At 44.7% G+C, this 16347-nt stretch overlaps 1 pseudogene; it reads right to left on the bottom strand.

Moving 5' to 3' along the window:
• Window positions 1-13133: 13133 nt before the first annotated feature.
• On the bottom strand, window positions 13134-14081 carry LOC146856242 (DNA repair nuclease APEX1 pseudogene; annotated as a pseudogene).
• Between the last annotated feature and the right edge of the window lie 2266 nt (window positions 14082-16347).

The raw sequence follows: 16347 nt of genomic DNA, 5'->3' as shown, positions 1-16347 counted from the left end.
TGCACTTCCAGTCTGTGCGAGGGAAGCTTGCAATGCTGCGGTCTCTCATGTCCTGCTTTCTGTAAGCGAGTGAGGCTTGCAATCCTGCCTCCTATGCACTTGCTGTCTGTGTGTTGGGAGCTTGCATTGCTGGTGTCTCTCCTGTTGCTCTTCTGATGAAAGCTTGCACTGCTGCTCCTTGCTGTGAGCGAGGGAGGCTTGCAATCTTGCCTCATGGACACTAGCTGTCTATGTCTTTGAGCGAGTGATGTTTGCACCTTAGCTTCATATGCACTTACTGTCTTTGTGTGGGAAGCTTTCATTGCTCCTGCCTCTCCTGCTCTGCTGTCTTTGCGTGAGGGAGGCTTGCAATCTTGCTTGACATTCACTTCCAGTCTGTGTGAGGGAAGCTTGCATTGCTCCCGCCTCTCCTGCGCGGCTCTCTTTGTGCGAGGGAGGCTTGCAATCTTGCTTCATATGCACTTGCTGTCGGTGTGGGGTAAGCTTGCATTGCTAGGGTGACCAACCCTCCGTAATTTTCACGGACTGTCCGTGAATTTACCATAATGTCCGTTGTCCATGAAGGAAGTTTCCACGGACACCATTTGTCCGTAATTTTAGCCCTGGTGCTAAAGAACAAGTATTCAGAAGTTAAGATGGCTCAGCAGAAGGGAGGGGTGCTCCTGTGGGGTGATTCAGTGGGAGGGACAGCCAGAAATGGAAATGTGGGCTAGTAGTTAATCTGACAACATTATTTTGGGGCTCCTTTTCCCCAAAGGCAGTGGCGACAGCTTCTTTTCATTGCGCTTTTGCTTTCAATTATTTAATTCTACATTCTTTTCTTTGTTCTTAAATTCGTTCTGCTGTTTTTACTCTCTTAATACCAATCATATAACCATGCAAGGTAAATGCAAATTATCCAGGACTTCTCATATTCAAGCGGGCCATCCGAACCTCTTTTCAAGAATACGTAAAAAAGCACCATTCGTTTCAAGCAGTTTATTTTGACCCAATGCATTTCGGACCCCACGGGTCCTTCGTCAGGGGTAACTGTAAATAACAACAAAAACATCCTTTTAAATACTATACCACCAAACATTCACAGATTCATTGTAAAGCTTTTGAGATGTGAATTGCACTTATCTAAACATCCCGATATTTTAAAAAATATTATGAGAGTCAATAAACTTGTCGTTATAACTTGACGAAACTTCTTCAAAAGATGGCTACTTTCTAACCCGTGACCATCACCCTCTTAAATCACTACTTCCCCTCTTTTGTTTAACCAAGTCTTAATCCTCTCATTATTCTGGTGCTTAAAAACACTCGTCAGCTGTTTTCTTACGATTTGCCCTTTAACGCGTACCTGCTAGAAAGTTCTCATCCTCACGTCTCAAATCACCCGACACATCTCTTCTTATTCCGTTGGCCATCGCCCTCTTTTAAACTAAACCTTTCCCACCTCATTTCCTGTACACGCCCACTCTTTCCTATCGGTAATTAACACCTGAGCCATCCGTGCCTATCTTGAACACTACATCTCCCATAGTACTTTAAGCTTCTCGTGTGATTGGATCGATACTATTCAAATAATCACTTTGCACGTTTTACAGCTTATGAATTCCTTCAACATCATTTCAATACATTTTGTGTAATAACGTGTTCAAAGTTTTACAATGTTGTCATTTTGATACTCATAACGTCCATAAAAATCAACATGTTCGAACGAACGTAGGTGTTTCTCCTTGCATGGAAATCGTCCGGTCTTCGAAGAAAATCACTTGATGTACTATTTCAACGTGGGTGCTTACCCAGTGGGACTTCAGTACTTAACATCAAATATATATGGGTAGCACTCCAATTTTTTCTCAGTTCAACCAACAAACTTCCACCTTTAGCGTGCTCACTGTTTAACGTGCCAAGCCTAGGCTTATCAAAATGACAACATTGTAAAACTTTGAACACGTTATTACACAAAATGTATTGAAATGATGTTGAAGGAATTCATAAGCTGTAAAACGTGCAAAGTGATTATTTGAATAGTATCGATCCAATCACACGAGAAGCTTAAAGTACTATGGGAGATGTAGTGTTCAAGATAGGCACCGATGGCTCAGGTGTTAATTACCGATAGGAAAGAGTGGGCGTGTACAGGAAATGAGGTGGGAAAGGTTTAGTTTAAAAGAGGGCGATGGCCAACGGAATAAGAAGAGATGTGTCGGGTGATTTGAGACGTGAGGATGAGAACTTTCTAGCAGGTACGCGTTAAAGGGCAAATCGTAAGAAAACAGCTGACGAGTGTTTTTAAGCACCAGAATAATGAGAGGATTAAGACTTGGTTAAACAAAAGAGGGGAAGTAGTGATTTAAGAGGGTGATGGTCACGGGTTAGAAAGTAGCCATCTTTTGAAGAAGTTTCGTCAAGTTATAACGACAAGTTTATTGACTCTCATAATATTTTTTAAAATATCGGGATGTTTAGATAAGTGCAATTCACATCTCAAAAGCTTTACAATGAATCTGTGAATGTTTGGTGGTATAGTATTTAAAATGATGTTTTTGTTGTTATTTACAGTTACCCCTGACGAAGGACCCGTGGGGTCCGAAATGCATTGGGTCAAAATAAACTGCTTGAAACGAATGGTGCTTTTTTACGTATTCTTGAAAAGAGGTTCGGATGGCCCGCTTGAATATGAGAAGTCCTGGATAATTTGCATTTACCTTGCATGGTTATATGATTGGTATTAAGAGAGTAAAAACAGCAGAACGAATTTAAGAACAAAGAAAAGAATGTAGAACTAAATAATTGAAAGCAAAAGCGCAATGAAAAGAAGCTGTCGCAACTGCCTTTGGGGAAAAGGAGCCCCAAAATAATGTTGTTATGTTCAAGCACGTGCTGTTTGGGCTAGTAGTTAATCTGCACATGTAAAGGCTACTTGAATGCAAAATGGGTGTTAATTGCTAGAGTTCTTGTTACGCTGCCTGAAGTGAAAGATTTCTTCTTTCTGCTGTAACTGCAAATGCGGGAGCTTATCTCAAAATGTTTGCTATATTGGCTCACTGCCCTTGTCCCCCCCTTCAATGATCTCTCTGACTTGCTTCTTGTGGCTATCTTGAGTTTCTCGGTTTGGATGTCCTACCTTAAATGAGGCAATGCAGTGATATGTTGTGGATGTAAGAAGGCATGCTATCTCACGGATGTTTTATACTAAGGGAAGCAACAATAAAAATCTCCACTGTTTTGAAAGCAAGTCACAAGCATAACAGATTAGGACACATACACAATTTTGAAACATCTGAGATGCTATCGGTTTACAGAAGGGCTGCTTCCTTTACATATTCAGTTCTGCATCTAAAAATCAATTAAAAAAATGTCACCATCACGTGCAATTTCTCTACCTGTGGAACCAATATATTTGTCTGCCCCATGAGCTGCATATCCATTTTATAGATTGCGTGCCATTTCACAATTGCATGTAAAACTACTACCAACATTCGCTTCTTGCATTAATCTTTTCCCAAGTTGTCCTAGCACCTGAAAGTTTCAGCAAATCCCATTGGCCAAAATAGCTTCAAGATCAAAATAGTATAGCAGCGAGGTTATCGCTGCAATAAGGATGAAAGAGAGCAAACAAAAGGTCTTGATTTACTGGAGGACTGTAGGTGGAATTCCTTGGGAAAATGGTGCAAGGTCGGTTGCAAGAAGATGTTTGTAAGTTTCATTGCAAAATATTAAGGAGGATGCTTTAAACAATTGTTTTATTTTTTATAACCGCTGTTGCCTAAAAAGTGCTAGAGTTGCCATTACTTAGAGCTTCAACATTCTTAAATCATATGAAATACCAGAAAAGACCTGCACAGTTGCTCAAAGCTGCGCGCATACCAAAATACGTGAAGTGCACGGTGTCTCAACCTAATATAAACTTTTTTTGACTTGTACTTATGTTGGTTACCTATTTACTTACTTGTATACTATTGCGCGACCTCCTCTGAAGTGTCTGTAAAACGTACCTTTTGTTGCCACTTTTTGTCCTGAATTTTGACCTTGTGTCCTGAATATTTGTCCTGAATTTTGACCCTTCATCCTGAATTTTTACACTCACCATCCTGAATTTGCACCCATGCCACTTGGTCACCCTATGCATTGCTACTGCTCTCTTGGATCGAGGGAGGCTTGTACTCTTGCTTGACATTCACTTCCAGCTTGTGTGGGGGAAGCTTGCATTGCTTCCGCCTCTCCTGCCCTGCTCTCTTTGAGCGATGTAGGCTTGCAATCTTGCCTCACATGAACTTGCTGTCTATATGGAGGAAGCTTGCATTGCTGCTGCTCTCTCCTATTACTTCTGAGAAACGTTTGCTGTGCTGCTTCCTTGTTAGTGAGGGAGGCTTGACTTTTGCTCCCATGTTCTTGCTGACTCTGCGAGGGAAGCTTGCACAGCAGCTTTTCCTGTTCCTCTCATGTGCGGGCAGAGCGTCCCCTGCCTCCCGACTCCGAGTCATAACGAGGGCTGAGGTGCCGTTCCGTAAACCTGACCTCACCAGCAGCTCTCAATCCGATGGTTACTCGTTTCACTGAGGAGCGTTTCTTGTACAATCCCCCAGGGCCTCGTGGCGGGCGCTAGGAATCTGTGATGTGTCCGGAACCCGCATCAGCGCTCGCTGATGTTATTAATAATGCACGGTCCACCTGGGCAGAGTGGGCAGGAAATGTCTGCTGAGCTCCCGTGCCAGTGACAAGCCTCAACAGGGCTGCAGAGGGCGAAAGGACGTGGAATTCCACGGAATGCGATGGAACCCTGCCCCGTACACCGCTTCCGAGAAGAATATCTGCTCTCAGTGCCAAAAATACGTAGGGTTTACAAAAAGTCACAACTTTCCCCGAAGAAGAACCCAGGGTCCCAAACTAAGCCGCCACATATCGACTCATCAAAAAACCACTCGCCTCAAATCGCCTCCTCAAAACTGCTATTGTCAGTGGTATATGCCTCAAAAGATCTTCCCTCAAAATGACCCTCCTAAACGGAGAATCACAGTAAAATGCTTCATTTTATGTCGATCCACCTCAAATCTAAGCCTGTGCAAATGTTGTTTATGCTGGTGTAATCTTGTGTAATTTCTGGGAACTCGTTGCGATTATTACAACAGAGATTACACCATGCCGGCTTTAGCACTGGTGGCGCCCAGTGTGACAATGTTAGTTGGCGCCCCCCCAATGACCACCTCCACCATGGATTCTCTCACTAGCACCCTTTAACAGTGACCAAGTCTCCATAACCACACTCTCTCAGATGCATTGAATTAGTTTTATAGCACCACTCATACCAGTAAAGGATGTCAGAAAATTTTGCATCACACACACATTACACAGAGACAATCAAACATAGGTATATAAATCAGTTTATAGGAAATGTTACATACGATAAAGGACTAAGGGGCAGATTTACCAGCCCCTTGCGCCACTTTTGCGTCACTTTTCCCATGTTTAAAATTAGGCAAAAGTGGCTCAAGGGCCTTGTAAATAAGCCCCTAAATGTGTAGGAGTTGTACTGGTAGGCCGTATAGTTTAAGAGTGCTTGATGTGGAGAAGCACAAACTCAGAGTCGAAAAAGAAACAGCGTAGTTGGGAGTTTTCTTTAATTAGAAGAATCGATTTCCACCCAAATTAACCCTTTTTGCAACATTAATCTATGCTCTAATGTATACTTTGGAGTGTGTATGCAGCTCTATGATGAAAGTTAATACCTCATTGTTCTATAGTAGGACTTTAAGTTATAAATTGCAAGTAATAAGAGGATGTCTCTTTTAAAAGCCGTAACCTGCTGTTCTCTTTACATTATATGCATTATGTAATCTACATGGTATACGTTCTTTGCAGCAGGCATATTAACCGTCTGTGCTACCTTCACATAAACCAAAACCTCAACTATGCAAAACTCCAATCTCTGTCCAGGAAGAACATTAATCACTGGAGTTAACTTGACATTTTTGTGATGCCTGGTAATTGCCGGAGTAAAAGAACGCGGCAGCAGCAGGTGCTTTAAAAACATAATAAATTGTAAACAGGGCGCCCCCAGGAAGTCAGCACCCGGGGCGGTGGCACCGGTCGCACCGCCCTAGAGCCGGCCCTGACACCACCTTGCCTAAATTAGATTTTATTCGGGTAAAAATCCTATTGCGGGAGCACATGATCGAACCGAACAAACCAAAAGCGAGCTGCTGTTGGTTGGGTCACGTACACATTTGAGCACATTTTTTCAGCATAAAATATATTGTGTCCAAGATGGTTGTGAAAACAAAATGCTAAATTAGGATTTATGCATAATCTGTATTTCGAATAATTTCTAGACATTTCGTATAATTTCCACAAAGGAAATTGTGCGAGTTGCACCCAGGCTTACTCAGATAGAGTTCCTGCAAATCGTTTTTCTTCTGAAAACTACCTTGAGGCAATAGGCAAAAGGACTTGCCTCGGGAGTATTCGCACGCCTCATATTTGTTTTTCACTAAAAAACGGTTTTTAACAAAAGGACATTTCTCAAAAGGACTTGGCTTAAAGTGTCTACGCTTAAAGCTCATCTGAAACTGATGCTGCAAAATAACAAACCTAACATCTTTGTCCAATCAAATTGTGTTATATTAGAGCTTCAAAAGTAGTCAAAACGTGCTTTATTGCTGTTTAAACCGATGAAAACACTTATTTTGCGTTGTTTAAGGAGTCAGAAAGACATATCATTTTGTGATTTTTTGCTATATAAATGTTCACTATAGGGGATAAATGATATCTAATTATACATCATTGGGACACTGCACGTCACCAGGCAGTTCTGTGATGCATGTGCATACGATATGAGCAGTAGCTTCTTTTTACTTACATTTGAGATACATGTTCCATACTGCGGCAGAAGGTTGTCAAGCCTGTGCCCTAAAAATCCCTGGTTTCATTCTAAAACCTTTTACAAAATGGAGGTGCCAGATTACTGCTCCAGTACACAGCTCAATCCGTCTCACGGTTCGTACTCCTAGCGCAGTCCGCAGTCATGCTTCTGTACTACACATATGCCAATATCATGATCTAGTAGAAACAACAACAGGGGTATACCCAAATAACCCTTAAATACCTGGATAAGGATACGTAAATATATGGAAAGAAAAAAAGGGGTCAAGGAATCAATACTGTTCACTTATATGGATCGAGCCTATTCAAAGAGCAAGTGCATGACATATATCACATTACAAATTACATGACATAAACAACATCAAATATATACAACCAAACCAATAACCCTAAAATAATTTGTTCGAACAAATTATTTTGGGCTTACTGGTTTGGTTGTATATATATATATATGTCATGCACTTGCTCTTTGAATAGGCGTTTGCCCATGTGTGTTGCACATTGAGTTAGATATATTCAGTGTAAATATGAATTATTCTGGAGAGGGTAATTAAACGTGCTCGATCCATATAAGTGTACAGTATTGATTCCTTGATCCCTTTTTTTCTTTCCAAATATCATGATCTAGAACATGCTTGGGGAAAGAGCAGCAGGGGAAACCACTTATTCTCTGCTATCTGTTGGAGCCACCCCCCCCCCGCCCAAAAGGCACAGCTGGAGGCCCTGAGGGCTTCATTAACTATACACCTCCACTAGGGTGACACACATTTAGCGTGCCTTTTTGCATGTGCGCCTGTCTCAGTAATATGGTTCTGGTGAACAGTTAAGGTGTCTGCTTGTAGGGAACACATACTACACATTGCGTGGGTGCAAAATGCGTGTATAAGCAACACATGTTTCCGAAAGGTGGTGTATCTTTGTCCCCTTCTCTAATACCCATTTTAAAAAAGTGCCTGAACACATAAAAGGCGTCTGCACTTTTTCCCCCCAATAATTAGGCACCTGATATCCCAGTCATCTTGTCTTCAAAAGTATTTATATTTTGGCAAAATGTACTTTCAGGATTAATAGCACTGTTACGTTAGGTAGACTTGTAGAGTGCACTAATCACCCGTGAGGTAATGTAGGCGCTTGAACAGGTATTTGGGCAAATGATCCCAGCCGAGTTATTCAAAGTATCAGTTCTTTACCTTCTTACGGAACTCAAGACGTGAGGAGGAGACCCCGGTGTAATGGGGGAGGTCGTTCCATGGTTTGGGTATGATGTAGGAGAAGGAGCAACCTTCCTTTTTTTTTTTGTGAATGAGGGAGATGTCTGGGAGTGAGGTAGAGCGTAGATGTCTGGTTGGTTGGTGAAAGTGTAGGAGGTTGTCAAGGTATGTTGGTCTAATGTTGTGTTTGGCTTTGTATGTATGAGTAATAGTTTGAATTGGCTGCGTTTGTGAATGGGGAGTAAGTGGAGTTCCTTGAGGTGCAGTGCGATGTGGGTGTGGCCTGGTAGGTCCAGTATAAGTCTTCTGGGTACTTTGGAGTCTTTATAGGAGATTCTGGCATAGAGTGCATAGCGAGCTTGCTTGTGATGAGTGCTTGGTTGACGCTCCTTCTGGTGTTCTGTGGTAGCCACCTGAAGATCTTATGTAGCATGCGTAGGATGTGGAAGCAGGAGGTGCTCACTGCATTGACTGCAGTCTGTCATCTGGGATGATTCATGGGTTTCTAGCATAGTCAGTGGGTGTAGGTGTTGGTCCGAGCTCTGACAGCCACCAAGTGGAGTCCCAGGAGGAGATCTTGTTACCAAAGATCAGAACTTCAGCCTTGTCGGATTTGATATTGAAGCAGTTTGCTCTCATACAATCTACAAACATGGTCATGGAGATGGTGAAGTTGGTCCTGGAGGTGGTAGTTTTGGCCATCAGGGAGAGGATGGGTTGGGTTTTGTCAACAGATGATATGATGGAGAAGCCTTGGCAATGGATGATGCTGGCTAGCGGAGTTATGTAGATGATGAACAGGGTGAAGCTGAGGGAGGATCCCTGGGGGACTCCTCAGATCAGTTTCTTGGATGTGAATGGTGGCATTCTGACTCTTCGGGTTCTAATACTCTGGACTCTTCTCAGTGGAGTGTGGGTCCTTGGATGCCTATGTCGTAGAGTCTTCTGATTAGGGAGTAGAGGGAGATGGGTCGAAGGCTGCAGATAGATCGAGTAGGATGAGGGCTGCTGTTTCTCCTTGGTCTAGGATACTCCTGATGTTGCCGGTGGCTGCATTGAGTGCTTTTTCGGTGCTGTGGTTCTTTCGGAAAGTGAATTGGGTGTTGTCCAGAAGGTGGTGGTTCTCGAGTTGAGTTGAGAGTTGTTTGGATCACGTTCAGGCTGCTCACCCACGCACACAAGGCGCTCCACAACACGGGCCCCGAATGCCTCAACAGCCGCCTCTCGTTCTACACCCCCACCCGCCAGCTCCTCTCCACCAGCCTCGCCCTCGCCACCGTCCCTCGGATTCGCAGAACCTCCACCGGAGGAAGATCATTCTCCTACCTGACAGCGAAGACTTGGAACTCCCTCCCCAAACACCTGCGACTGACCCAGGACCATCTCACCTTCAGGAAACACCTCAAGACCTGGCTCTTCGAGCAGTAGCGGCACCCCCCCTAACCCCCCCCCTCAGCGCCTTGTGACCCTCACGGGTGAGTAGCGTGCTTTATAAATGTCTTGACTGATTGATTGATTTGTTGATGGCCTTCTCCATCACTTTGGATATGTATGGGAGCAAGGATATTGGACAGAAGTAGCGTGGTTGATTTGCGTAGGCAGATGAGTTTTTGAGGAGTGTTGACTTCTGTGTGTTTTCAGTCATCCAGGAATATGGCAGATGTAATGTTGATGACGTTGATGATGTGGGAGAGGGTAGTGCTGATAAGGGAGGCTCTCAGGTCGTAGATGTGGTGGGGGCATGGGTCCATGGAGGTCCCTGAGTGGATGGTCTGCATGATTGTTGCACTTTTGTCTCTGGTTAAGGAGTGTCAATTCACTCAGGTGTTTGTCTTGATTGGTGTTTGGTAGCTGGGCAATGAGGTCAGCAGGGTCCTGTTTGTGTGGGAAGTTGCTGTAGATATTGTTGATTTTGCAGTGGAAGACATTTGACAGGTCGTTGTAAAGTTCTCTTGGGGGGGAATGTTGTTCACTGTTGTGGAAGGTGTGGTGAACTCTTTTATGATTGATATCTCTGCTGTTAGAGCTTCCTTCGATGTGTTCTGCTAGTGCACTCTTCTCAGTGTCTCGTAGTTGCTGGCTGTAGCATCTGAGAGCAGCCTTGTAGGTGACTCTGTTGGCGGTTTCGTGGCTGGTTCTCCATTTCCTTTCTAGATGTTTGCAGTGTCATTTTAATTCTTGAAGGTCTTCTGTGTACCAGCTGGCTTGCTTGATAGGTCTTCAATGTTGGTTAGTTTTCATGGGTGAGAGGCAGTCTGCACAGTTCCTGATCCAGTTGTTGTGATATCCTTGTCATGGTCATTTTTGAGTTGTGTTGATCCGTGCTGAGGGCATTGAGACAGTCTGCATCAGAGATTTTACCCCTTTGTGGCTTGGGAGGCTGGTACTGGTGGATGCGTGGACTTGCGGTGTATCAACCTTGAAGTGGATGATGGAGTGGTCGGTCCATGTGAGAAGTGTGGTGGCGATGTAATTGATGCTGTCACTAGTGGTGAAGATGGTGTCAAGTGAATGTCCTGCGGTGTGTGGGACTTGGGGCGGGCTGAGTGAGGCAGATGTGGGCCAGGCCTTCAAGGACTGCTTTGAAAAATGTGGTTGGTAATGTCTTCCAGGTGGGAGTTGAGGTCTCTGAGCAGTAGATAGGCTCTGAAGTCAATGGTAAGTGGGACGACGAAATGGGTGATGAGGTTGGTAAAGATCGTTTGTGGTCCGAGTGGTCGGTAGGATAGGGTCCCATGCAGTGCGAAGTTATCAGAGATTTGAAGTTTTAAGTGCAAGTGTTCCTTAAATGGGGTAGCCATTTCCGCAGTGGTCAAGCACTTGATAGATTCTTGGAAGATGATTCTGAGTCCTCCTCCAGGCTTGTGGTTGCAGTCCCGTTGTGAGATCTTTTAGCCTGTGGGTATTGCTGTGGTGGTGTAGGGTGCTGATGTGGAGTTCAGCCAGGTTTCCATGATGAAAAGGAGGTCTGGTGCGTTGCTGCTTATTAGGCCCCATATCTCAGTAGCGTGTTTGCTGAGTAATCGTGTATTGGGCAGCATGCATGTGAGTGAGTATTATGTGGGTTGTGGATGCGTGGGGTGGGGGTGCAGGTGGTGAGGTTGGCATGTGCCTGGGAGGCTGCGTGAGAATTGGCAGTGGGAGCAGGGGAAGGCTCCCACTGTGTTGTGAAGCACGGTTCGGCAGCCTCTTGGTGAGACTAAAGAAAGGCTGCAGAGACTCATTGGGGGGTGATTGGACCATGATTTCTGGCACTGGGTACGGTCCAGGTGTGCACGGGCACAGGCGGGCTTGCACTCAACTAAACAGTAAGAAGGGTTACGAGTGAGACAGCACCTTTGAATATTCGGTTGAGTGATGTTGAAATTCCAAGAGAGGTCTAGAATTTAGGGTCAAATCTCTGACTTTTTTTCCTTGATTAATGGTATTTCATTTCTTTACTAAAAACTGTGGATATCAAAAGAAATCGGACCACTGAATTAAATTCACCATACAGAATTTGGGTATTTTTACTGTTGCATAGATGAAATTACAATAGATACCTGAAATTCAAGACGTCTCCTGTGCAGGACTTGTGAAACGTTTGCCTGCTATTGACAACTGCTGACTAATAGTGTTACTGAATGATAGCTTCTGAGCATGACAATCACTGCATTGCTTTTAGTAATACCTACATGCTAAGGGGCTGATTTACAAGCCCCTTGCTCCTCATTTGCGCCGCCGTTGCGTCACTTCTGTGAAGCAGCAGCGGCGTAAACCTTGCGCCGTGTTGCGCCCTATGTACAACGTGACGCATCTAGGGAGATGCGTCACCTTGTAAAGCCCTGCGCCACATAAAACCTGCGTCAGGTTTTATGTGGGCGTTACGGCGCAGGGTTGGCGCTCCCTCGCAGGTACGCCTCGTAAACGTGACGCAGTGAAATCTGCAAGATTTCTCTGAGTCACTTTTACGGCCATGCTGCGTAAAAACCCTGCGCCTGCTTGAAGCAGGCGCAAGGAGGGACGCAGCATGATAGGCATAGTGCCCCCCCGTGCCTTGCTGGAGCCGCGTCACCCTTGCAACGCGACTCCAGCAATGCGCCGCCTTTACGACGGGGGATGCGACACGCATCTGCCCATCCGTGTAAATGCGGCGCATCAGTGGTGGCGCACGGGTGGTTTTGCCTGTCGCAAGTGTTCTGGCGCATCCCTGCTGATTTGCAGAGATGCGCCAGACCTTGTAAATATGCCCCCTTTGTTACTAACCTACAGTTTGTGGAACAACGCCGCTGCTTTAGATGAAATTGCTTGACAGGATTAGAAATACTCATGTAACAATAATAAAAAATAAAAAAAATAGCACCTACACATTTTCGGCAACAGCCTTTGTCGAATATGAGAAACATTATAGGAAGCAAAAATAACATCAACAAAAATATTAAATGATATCAAATGCTATCTTCTAAAAGCCCCCTGCAGATCTGCATGCTATAAAAAAAAAACAGTTCCATCTACATTGGACAGTCTGTTGCATTTAGGACATGGCATCAGGGATATTGTACAAGCTCTAAATTAAGTAACAATTTCTTGTGATGACAACTGAATTACCTGTTGCTATATACATTGAGATACAACAGCGAAAAAATACTTTAGTGTTGTGTGTTTGGAGGAAATAGACCCAGACATTTTAAACAGTGCTGTGCTAAAACAACAACAAAAACTATTGAACTGAGGAGGTAAACTCTTACAAGTAGCAGATCTCTCCAAAAATACAGAAGCGAGTTCTATAGTTGCCTGGGCCTGCTCACGCCTGGATGAATCCCAACCAAATCGCTGCCCGAGTGGACATCATATGCAGACTTGGTGACAACGCGCTAAAGAATGCGATGTAAAACCTATATGCAAACTTGTGTTTCATGGAGTAACAAATCTCTCTCATAACTTAAATGACATATCATGGCAGTTCTGAGGACAGATACCAAAGAACATAACTACAGTAAAATATAACTAAGAAGTTAACCCTTTGATAGCGGCTGTGACCCACCTGCAACATTTCTTCCCCGACATTTCTCACATGGCCATGTAGAGAGTAATGGGGCAATGTTCACTTCCAGTAACTTTGGAACGTACTTTACTGTCACACAGTTTGTCCTGTAGCGCCTTCCTTAGACAGCACACCGTAATCAAGTCGCCAGCCTACATTTTTTCCACGGGCATTCATCATGTAAGTCCAGAAAGTGTAGGCATAAGGAACATCAGGGTAGATGTGGCGGAAGCTATCTATATAGCCATCAGCAGGGTACTGAAGCCTTCCCGTTCCTGGGGAGTAAAGCCACTGGTCTTCTTGTTGCCCTTAGGATTCTTCAAGTCAATTTCCTGGTGGGCCACAATGAGGTCACCACAAAGAATCAAAGGTTTCTTTTCGTCTACAGCCTTCAGGTAGGCGCGTAAGTCTACGTCACGTTTCTGGCAGAAATCCAAACGAACCAAACCACGACCTGAATTGGGCACGTAAGCTGCCACTAAGTTGTACATGTCGAACTCAGCAGTGACTATTCGGCCTTCCTTGTCATGTTCCTCAATTCCTATACCATAGGTGACCTTAACTGGTTTGCCCTTGCACAACATGGCTACCCCGCTGTAGCCTTCCTTCTCCTCAGAACATGCCCAGTACTTGTGGGGATACTCTGGCATGTCAGCTGGCAGGGCCTTCTCACACTTGGTCTCTTGGAGGCAAAGGATGTCAGGAACCTCCTGCCGCACCCAATCTAGGCAATTCTTTTTCACCCAGGCCCGTAGCCCATCGACATTCCAGGAGCAGATTTTCAGGTTGGACTTTCTCCCACTGGCAGAAGTCAACTTTTCAGGAGGGTCTTCATTGATGGCTGGTGCTTCTGGTTCCTTCTCCTTTCCTTTTCCACCTCCTTTCTTTCCCTTCTTACCCGCTGGTGCTGCATCATCATCCTCCACCAGGCTGGCTTTGCCACCGACCTCTGATTCCTTATCACGTTTTGGCATTTTCAACACAGACCATAAGGTAGAATCCAACAGGAAGCAACGACGAAACACAGCGAGTCGTAGAATATTGGCAGTGTTTTCCTACTGACTTCGCCAGGTCCAGTCAAGGAAAGGGAGACGCGACCACAGCAAAATCCTCCAGGGAGAAGGGGCGTGGCCTCTTTATGGGTTTGTTGGATTTGCAGCTGTCTGCGAGCAGTAGAGGAGAAATCAAGATTTGTGTCAAACAAGGTCTCTGGTCTGAGCATTTGAACTCACACACTTGTCCGTAAAACTCCTGTAAACTAACAATACAGTGAGAGCAGTTCCATCCTCTGCTATTGACAGTTAATAAACACAGCTATCAATCATACACTGTCAAACAATGACTAACTACGGAGGAAGATTGTTTACAGTGCTGATTAAACCTGGGCAGGTAACTCTGCTTCGCCAGCAGAGTTTACAGAGTTTTGCCAACTCCGCGTTCCGTTGCGAACGCAGAGTTTAGGCAAAATTCTGACTCCGTGGCGGAGCAGAGTTAGCGACCAACCCTCCACCCTTCCAAAGTAATTAGAATGTAAAAAAAGGCACTTACCTGCCGTGGCTGCCTCCTCCGCACCATGGTCGCTGTCCTTCCTCGCCGTCCTTCTTCTATGATAACCCCTACGTTGTACGTCTTGCGCATGCGCAAGACGTTGTACATCTTGCGCAAGCGCCATGGCCACTGTCCTTCCTGGTCCTAGCCGTACTTCTTCTTTGATAACCCCTACGTTGTACGTCTTACGCATGTGCAAGACGTAGTACATCTTGCGCATGCGCAAGACGTACAACTTAGGGGTTATCAAAGAAGTAGGACGGCAGGGACAAGGAAGGAAAGCGGCCATGGCAAGAAGGAGGCATCCATGGCAGGTAAGTGTCTTTTTTTAACATTATAATTACTTTGGGAGGGGGGAGGGAGTGGAGCAGAGTTCCACTGAGTTTTTTTCCAACTCCGTGGAACTCCGCGTAGAGGCACTCCGCCAACTCCGCTCACCCTTAGTGCTGATGTCCATGTTGGCTAGATCCTTGATGAATTTTCAAGATAAGTCATTGGGAACATTTACATATAATGTAAATGTAACTTATTTGGATGGTCAGTGGTGATCTTGAAAAGCTGACATGAACCTGGCCTGAGTCGCTGAAAGTTGGACATTCCTGGTTCATGTTTCCCCTGTCATTAGAGCTTGTCTGATACAAAGAAATGACAACCGTGAAATTATAGATATATGTTACAGTGCCTGCTATGTATGGGGTAAAGTACCCACTAAATCATGTTTTAAGAAGATTGCAAGTCACTGACAAGTATTGCGATATTATATTGACCAGGAGACCAAGATCCAGGTCAGATTTTCACTATAAGTGAGTTCAATTTATCTTCCTTGTATGCAAATTTATCATGTGAATGTCCTGAAAATCCGGCATAGATGTGACCCTTTTGAACCTACATTGGAAATCCTTGATATAGAAGGGCGATGTTGAAAACAGGAAAGTCATGGAGTGCCAAGGTTATCCGGGGTGCATTGGGTACCAACAGCATCTCTGGAAAATGTCTTAATACCTGCCCCATATAACACCCAGCGAGTGAGGTCCAAGAACGCGGTTTATGTCCTTCTAAATGGTCTTTCTTTAAAAAGGGGGCAAATCAACCGATTTCAGAATATAGTTTTTCAGCTGTACTGGCAGAAATGAAGAAGGTATTGCGTAAAGTTCTGAGGATGGTTTCATAAAATAATACTACAGACTAAGGTCTAGGACAGTACCGGGGCCTTTAATTCTCCACGGCAGCACATCACAAGAATGCCTCAGCCCTTCCAGCCCTAAAAGCAGCTCAGCATCCTTCCACCTCCTTTGGGGTTTCTTTTTGTCCCATGTGAATGCCCAGTCCTGGAAGTGATCGGCAATGTATTTTTGTGAAAACACTACAGGTTATTTCATTGCTTGCAATAGGGAGCGGCTCCTTTTCCCCACATGCCCACCCCTTTTAATCAGAGACATCTTAAGGCATGGGCAAAGTGGGCAATTGTCTAGGGACCCCACCTTCCAGGGGCCCTGGGGAAGTGGATTTTCCCTCCACATGACCTCCGCCTATCCTATTTATATATCTAAACCTTCCTCTCTCTCTCTGTGCCTAACTCTACCTCTTACTGGGTCTCTCAACCCTGTATCCCTGTGAGGATGTTTGGGGTCCAGAGCAAGTCATATTTCAAATGTTTTTGTGGGACCCTCGTATTTTGTATTGTTTGGCATC

This window comes from Triturus cristatus, chromosome 4_1, assembly GCF_964204655.1.
Source record: "Triturus cristatus chromosome 4_1, aTriCri1.1, whole genome shotgun sequence".
Classification (NCBI taxonomy): Eukaryota; Metazoa; Chordata; class Amphibia; order Caudata; family Salamandridae; genus Triturus; species Triturus cristatus.
Note: the sequence above shows the minus strand (reverse complement) of the source record. Positions and strands in the feature narration are given on the sequence as shown.